The sequence below is a fragment of the Eptatretus burgeri genome, chromosome 3 (genome assembly GCF_056783735.1).
Source record: "Eptatretus burgeri isolate ZD-2024b chromosome 3, Ebu_testis_v1, whole genome shotgun sequence".
Lineage (NCBI taxonomy): Eukaryota > Metazoa > Chordata > Myxini > Myxiniformes > Myxinidae > Eptatretus > Eptatretus burgeri.
Window position 1 is genome coordinate 24,792,515 of NC_140963.1, and position 6,789 is coordinate 24,799,303.

At 40.8% G+C, this 6,789-nt stretch overlaps 1 protein-coding gene across 3 annotated transcripts in view; it reads right to left on the bottom strand.

The window, feature by feature from the left end:
* Positions 1-6,025, bottom strand: part of LOC147029563 (histone deacetylase 9-like) — a 560,396-nt gene extending 554,371 nt beyond the window's left edge. For 2 of the 3 annotated variants that reach the window (XM_085872718.1, XM_085872716.1), the window contains exon 1: positions 5,896-6,022. The gene's annotated coding sequence lies outside the window, so the exon portion shown is untranslated. Of the gene's footprint in view, positions 1-930; positions 1,090-5,895 lie in introns of all 3 variants that reach the window. The other variant, XM_085872715.1, reaches the window with a different exon arrangement.
* Between the last annotated feature and the right edge of the window lie 764 nt (positions 6,026-6,789).

The following is a 6,789-nucleotide window of genomic DNA, read 5'->3' on the forward strand; positions in this document are numbered from 1 at the left end:
CCAACACCATTTGCAATAGAATGAAAAAATAATGCTAGTCAATTGAAGACAATGACTTCAGACTTCCCGGTTTCCGAATTATGACAACATCACCTGATTGCGTAACGTTAATTTTTCAAGTTCAGCCGATTGACATGGGACCAACGGAATTTGCTAGAGAATGAGAATTAATTAATTCGCAAATGATGACAGGAAACCAGCCTCACATTGTTGAGGCATTATGGTTTTTATCTGATGCGGCAATAAATCTTAACATTTTTGAACTCGAGTCTTCTGCATATAAAACATGGCGGGGAAAATATCATATTATAGTGGTGATGAAAAAAAAATAATAATGGTGGCAGCCTCTACAATTTTACAATTAACTGTGACATATACTCCTTCAGACCCGCCGTCATCCGTGGGATTCCTGTGCGGAGCACGGGTATCCCTGCTGGTATATATATATATATATATATATATATATATATATATATATATATATATATATATATATATATATATATATATATATATATATATATATATATATATATATATATATACAGTGCTCCCTCACCTATCGCGGTTCATACGTTCCAGACACACCCTCGAGAGGTGAAAATCCACGAAGTAGAAACCACATATTTATTAAATTATTTAAATATATTTAAACACATTTTAAACGTATTTTAAACCATTATACAGCATCCACACACTCTTATTAACCTTCCCCACACACATTTAATGTTATTTTTTTTTTAATTATATTTTTTTTTTTCTGCAATCTGCGATATTATTTTTTCTGCGATCACTAATCCAGAGAGACAACGCAGATTCCATCCTGACCATCACCTTATTACGCGACGTTACAACCCTCTTGGCAGTTTTATTGAAAGAAACAGCTGCCGTCGATGTTATATTCTTCTCGTCCTTCTTAATACAACGTACCGTAGATTCATTGAGGCCAAAGTGGCGCCCTCCAGCCGCGTACGTTCTCCCTTCCTTCAGCATTTCGAGAAGTTTCACCTTTTCGACGATGGTTAGAGTCTTCCTTGAGCGCTTGGATTCAGGTTCAGAAGACTTAGAAGACTTAGAAGATGCAGGACGCTTGGGTGGCATTGCAGGGATTGAAATAAAGTTCAAACTTTAACGTAAAGCACAAAGCACAGCACCGCAGTGAAACACCACACGCAGCGAGATGTGAAGCCGAAATGGACGAGGCGAGATGCGGGACGCTTCAACACGGGACAACAGCGCCACAGATGCTGCTGTCACTGAGCCATTCAGCGTCCGGGATACAAAACACCATGCTCCGATTGGCCGCCTCCCAACCATCAGCCAATAGCGTGCCGAGTACGATCTCACCTGGGCAGAAGCAGCCGCAGTTGTACTCCGTTTTCCATATGCTGGCGTCTCTGTTTTTAGTACAAGCCTGCTACGCCACTACGTAGTTTTATTTAAATTTCGATTTATCATTCTTTTAATAATGTACATATATATTTTTAACTTTAATTTGTTTATTTTTACTATTTTATGTTATTTTTAGTATATTTTACTTAAAAATAATAAAATTTAATTTTAAATAATTAAAATAAAACCCGCGAAAAGTGAACCGCGATATAGCGAGGGAGCACTGTATATATATATATATATATATATATATATATATATATATATATATATATATATATATATATATATATATATATATATATATATATATATACACACAATTGTTTATCAAGCCACCTTCTCACGACCCTTGAACTGATTCACTAAACATAAACTGTAAACGAGACTGACATACAAATTGATATTACATGAGTACGGTCAACTTACCTTAAAACTTGCGAAAAATATGAACCCTCTTGTCTGCCGATCCAGTTAAAAACTTTGCAGCAATGTCTTGGGGGTCAAGTGCAGTCAGACGATCTCGGTGAACATGACAGATCATGAGATGGTTGAGGCGTCGTTGGGTCATTGTGGAACATAACCAAGTCTTCATATGTCTGAGTGCGCTGAATGACCGTTCAGCTTCGCATGAACTTGCTGGGGAAACCAATAGAAGCCTAAGCAAACGTTCTACCTGTGGGAACATTCAACGGACTTCCGGCTCCATGTCTACAAATATCTTATGGTAATCCTCAACAGATGAACCACTGAACTGGTTACGAAAGAAGCCAAGTTCTTGCTCTCGGGAATCCGACAGTTCGGGATATTTGCGGACTATTTGTGGTTTGAATGACCCAGACAGGAGCATTTCACCCAAGTCCCTATACGCCATGAGGTCGGTTGATGTGAAGTACTCGTTCAACTTCTCGGATGCGCTGTCGATGACTTTGAAAAATTCAACTCTGTATACCTCCTCTGCAGAATTGGCAGTGTATTCCTGCATGCCTCCATCAAGTCTCTTCGGAAGCTTGTGCTTACGAGGGAGGGTCACTGGATGTAGTTGGCACTGCTGGAGCTTCTGTTGTGCTGCTTCGAAAACCTCCTTAAACGTCTGGTCGGTACGGAGAGATTGGAGATTCTGTGCAGTTACCTTTGCAGCAGTAAGCATACCAGAGACGGTAACTTGTGAACCCTGAAGTGCCTTATTGAGGTATTCAAGGGATTGGAGAATGGGCAATGATGCAAACAGACCGAGAACACACTTTCCTGATGAAAGACAGCTTTGAATAACGTTGGCTCACGATGCCGTGTTCGTACCAAAGTCATCACTTGCTTGTTGAAGGGCATCCAGTACCGCTTCAAAGTTATCCAATATCGATTTCACGGCAGGAGAACGAGTTAACCAACGCGTCAGGCAAATTGGTCTCAGGCGTGTATGGCAAGGATTGTCAGCATTGTCAGCGTGGATATTCAAGTACAGATGCTTGAATTTTCCAGAGTTGTTGTAGATGTTGCCGAGTACCTGGACATAATCAAGGGTGTCTCTTATGAACGGTGCAGTCTGTAGGGCTTTGGATGTAATGAGTTGGGTGACATGAGCTCCACAGTGAACATAATTGGCCAGTGGTTGGAGTTTTTTTAGCTGTGCTTGACAGCCCTTCTACTTTCCAAACATGTTGCTTGCCCCATCGTAAGTCTGCGCTCTAAGGTGTTCAATAGGGAGTTGACACCGAATTAGGATATCCTGAAGGATCTTAAAAAGTGATACTCCTGTTGTTGATGATACTTGGTTGAGGCCGACAAGATCTTATTGAACATCAAAGGAATCTGTCACATAGTGCACACACACCGACTCCTGCTCATTACCCTAAATATCTTGCGTTCCATCAGTTACGAGTCCGAACTGAGTGGACATTTCATTCACGTTACTGCAGATATTTCTGAGGATCGCATGACTCATCAACTGTAGAATTTCGTTCTGAATTTCTCCACTTGTGAACGTCGTCTTCCTTGACAGCCACGTCTTGAGGTTTACATCATCCTCGGCCCGCAACTGGAAGAGCATTTTGAAATTCCCTTCAGAGGCATCCTTCCCACGAATTGCAAAACCTTGTCGGGCTAAATATTGCAGTGAGGTGATAATCTTCAGAAGTGCTGAACGTGCAGATCTTTGCTCTTCTAGCAGTTTTCTGCTCAGCTACACATGGGCACCAGGGTGACTTCTACGACATTTCAGATTTTCAGAGGCAAGCCTATGTGTGTTTGATCGTTCGTGTTGTCTGAATTTTTCTGTAGCCTTTTTCCAGTTCCGAAAGCCCTTTGAGACAAATTCGTCTTCTGCACAGCAGACAAGTTCGGTAAGTTTTTCACGAGAAGCGTCCGTACAGGTGTGACAGAGTACACCGCCAATGCTCTGATCAAAATGAAGCCATGGAAAATCTTTGAACCACTGTTGTTGAAACTTCAACTAGCGGTTTGGCAGTATTTGGACTGGGATACAACTGACATCATGAGGTTGAAAAGGCTGATCTGGGAAATTAGGCCGAGTACCCGCACATGCACCCTTTTCTGCTATCTTCTCCTTTGAATCGTCCACCTCTTTCTGGGAACTTGATTGCTCCAGGAGAGTGGTTGGGGATGTGCTACTTGATGCTGTCGCAAAAAACTTTCTGATATCCATATCCTCGATGAAACGAGAAGGGAATTACATTTCAGTTGAATAAATTTTGACATGTGAATTATAAGGGTTATTTTTGCATAACAGGGCATTTTTAAGGTCAACATACTTTTGGCTAGGTCACTTTACCTCCAGGCACAATGTTGACTGAGATAAGCTTTGCGTAGCACATGTATTACTAAAAGAGCGCCGATACGAGTTCAGTTCTTAATTTAGCATCTGAGCTCCCAATTTAGCATTCCATTACTCGCTTCGCTCCCAGCTATTACTTTTATTATTTTTGGTTAGGGTCAGATACCCTGGTATTTTATTACCTGGGATTATTAATATTCATCATTTTATTTAATCTGCATTTAATTAACCAATGAGCTAAAGTTGAGTGAGATAATTATGATATTATTGGTTCATAGTTATCGTCGTCGTTAAAGATTGTGTTCTCGATTTGCATGCCATCAAAAGGGTTCACCAAAGGAATGAGCGAAAATCAGTTGTAATGTGAATATTTATGTAATTCTTTACCTCTCACAAACCACGAGACCAGGAGACGAGGGATTAAGATATGTTGCCGTCTGGACGTGCACTCTCTTCTTTCCAATTATTGTACATAGTTTGTTGATTTGTAAATACGTTCATCATTTCCACTAGTGCATGCCCGTACGTGCGTGGCCGTACGTGCAAAACAAACAAAAAAAAAACAACAACTTTGAAACCGCGTGCCTTTGTTTAAGTATAGTGCGTGCCCGTACGTTTTGTTTAAGTATCGTGCGATATAAAAGTTAGAAAGGTGAAATAAACCATTTTGGTCGCAAAGGGGCCCAGAACCGTTGTGGGGTCGACATGGTGAAGAAGCAGCTGACAATCCTCTATATTTTATTTTCAACGCTGCATTTAAAATCTCTAATTTAATAATTCCAAATCACACAGTTTAATGAGACACCTTATTCTGTCGGTCTATCCTTCGTCTTTGTCCTCGGCAAACGGAAAATTATTCGGATGATGGCGGAAGAGAAATTCCTTCCGGAACGTTATTTTTCCTAGTAAAAATTGCAAGCCGCGGCTAAGCTACAAAGCCTAAGCCTTTTTTGATCGGATTTTCGAGGTAATCTCATTTCATTACTACCCGATAGATACTGTATAATCCGAGAACAGAATTCAAAAATAATTTTCCGTTCGTTTGTCCGAACCGCTTCGGTGAATTTTGCATATTTTTCAACAGCTACCTTTTAAAATCAATAATTTAATCCTCATAAGTCCGACGACCGAATGATAACTCTCGTTTTGTAGGTCTATACCTCCCCCAAGTCCAAGTACCGATGAAAAAATTCTTTACATTAACCGCCGCAAAAGCGAGTGAATCAGCGCATTTTATTTTATGTTTCCCAAGTATTCAAAGCTAATTTAGTCGCAAAATACTCACTTTCCTTCGATTTTCACCCGGTTTTCAACGTTGGGATTTAGGCCACTGTTATCGACTGCAAAATATGAAGAAAGAATTACAAAATATCTTTCCGTTCGTTCGTGCGAGCCGGTAGAGTGAAACCGCGTCATCCTGCACAAGCTCAACCATCTTAATCAGCATACCAGGCCGCGAAATCTTTTATTGGCTTATAACTCGACGGTGCAAAGTCACAAAAATTAAACACACACACATTATCGTGCAGGTAATAATATCAGGCATCCGGCGATATAAGTTAGAAAGGTGAAATAAACTATTTTGGTCGCTAAAGGGGCCCCGAGCCGTTGCGGCCTAACACTTTCTGAGGCGTGGCGCTCTGGGCCATGAAGCCACGATTTCTTTAAACACTCATAGAATGACGATAAAGTCTGAAAACGTCCCAACATACCTCAAAATATCCTGGTCACGTTCCCTGTTCGTGGGTGAACAATCCATCGCTTGGCGAATTCTGCTTCGCAGTGATAGGAAGAGCCGACATCTAAGGATCAAAAATGACGTCACTAGGCCGCTTGGCTGGTGGGAGGCCATGGCTTGGGAAGCACGGATTCTCAATGTTGAATTGTTAACCTATCATCTTTAACAGAACTATAATAGACCAATAAAACTTTAATAGAGATTCAAAATTTTATTCTTGGATTTGAGTAGCATCTCGGCCTGGTTGTACTAGAGCAGCTCGTTTTGTGTTACGTAACACGTTCAATGAAAAAAGTGGGGGGGGGCAATCGATATGTTGTCCCCCCCCCTTGATAAAAAGTGGGGGAGACATGTCCCCCCCCCCCGTCGACGCCTATATATATATATATATATATATATATATATATATATATATATATATATATATATATATATATATATATATATATATATATATATATATATATATATATATATATATATATATATATATATATATATATATATATATATACACCGGGTGCAGTGGCGTGCGCCTGTAATTCGGCTACTCGGAGGCTTGGGTTGGAGGATCGCTTGAGGACGGGAGCACTGCGCTGGGCCGCGCTATGAGAGGGTGTCGGGCAGCTCGGATTCATGGCAAATCCCAATCCTTATCCCTGTGTTGTAAGAGGCGACCAGGGTTGCGTCAGGAAGGGCTTCCAGCGTAAAACCTATGCCAAATCAGAATGAGGATCATAACGGATGATCCGCTGTGGTGACGCTCCCCAACGGGAGCAGCCGAAAGACGAAAAACAACATGTATATATGTATATGTATATGTTTCTGTATGTTGCCTGGTGATGGCTCAATGGTTAGGTTGGTGGGC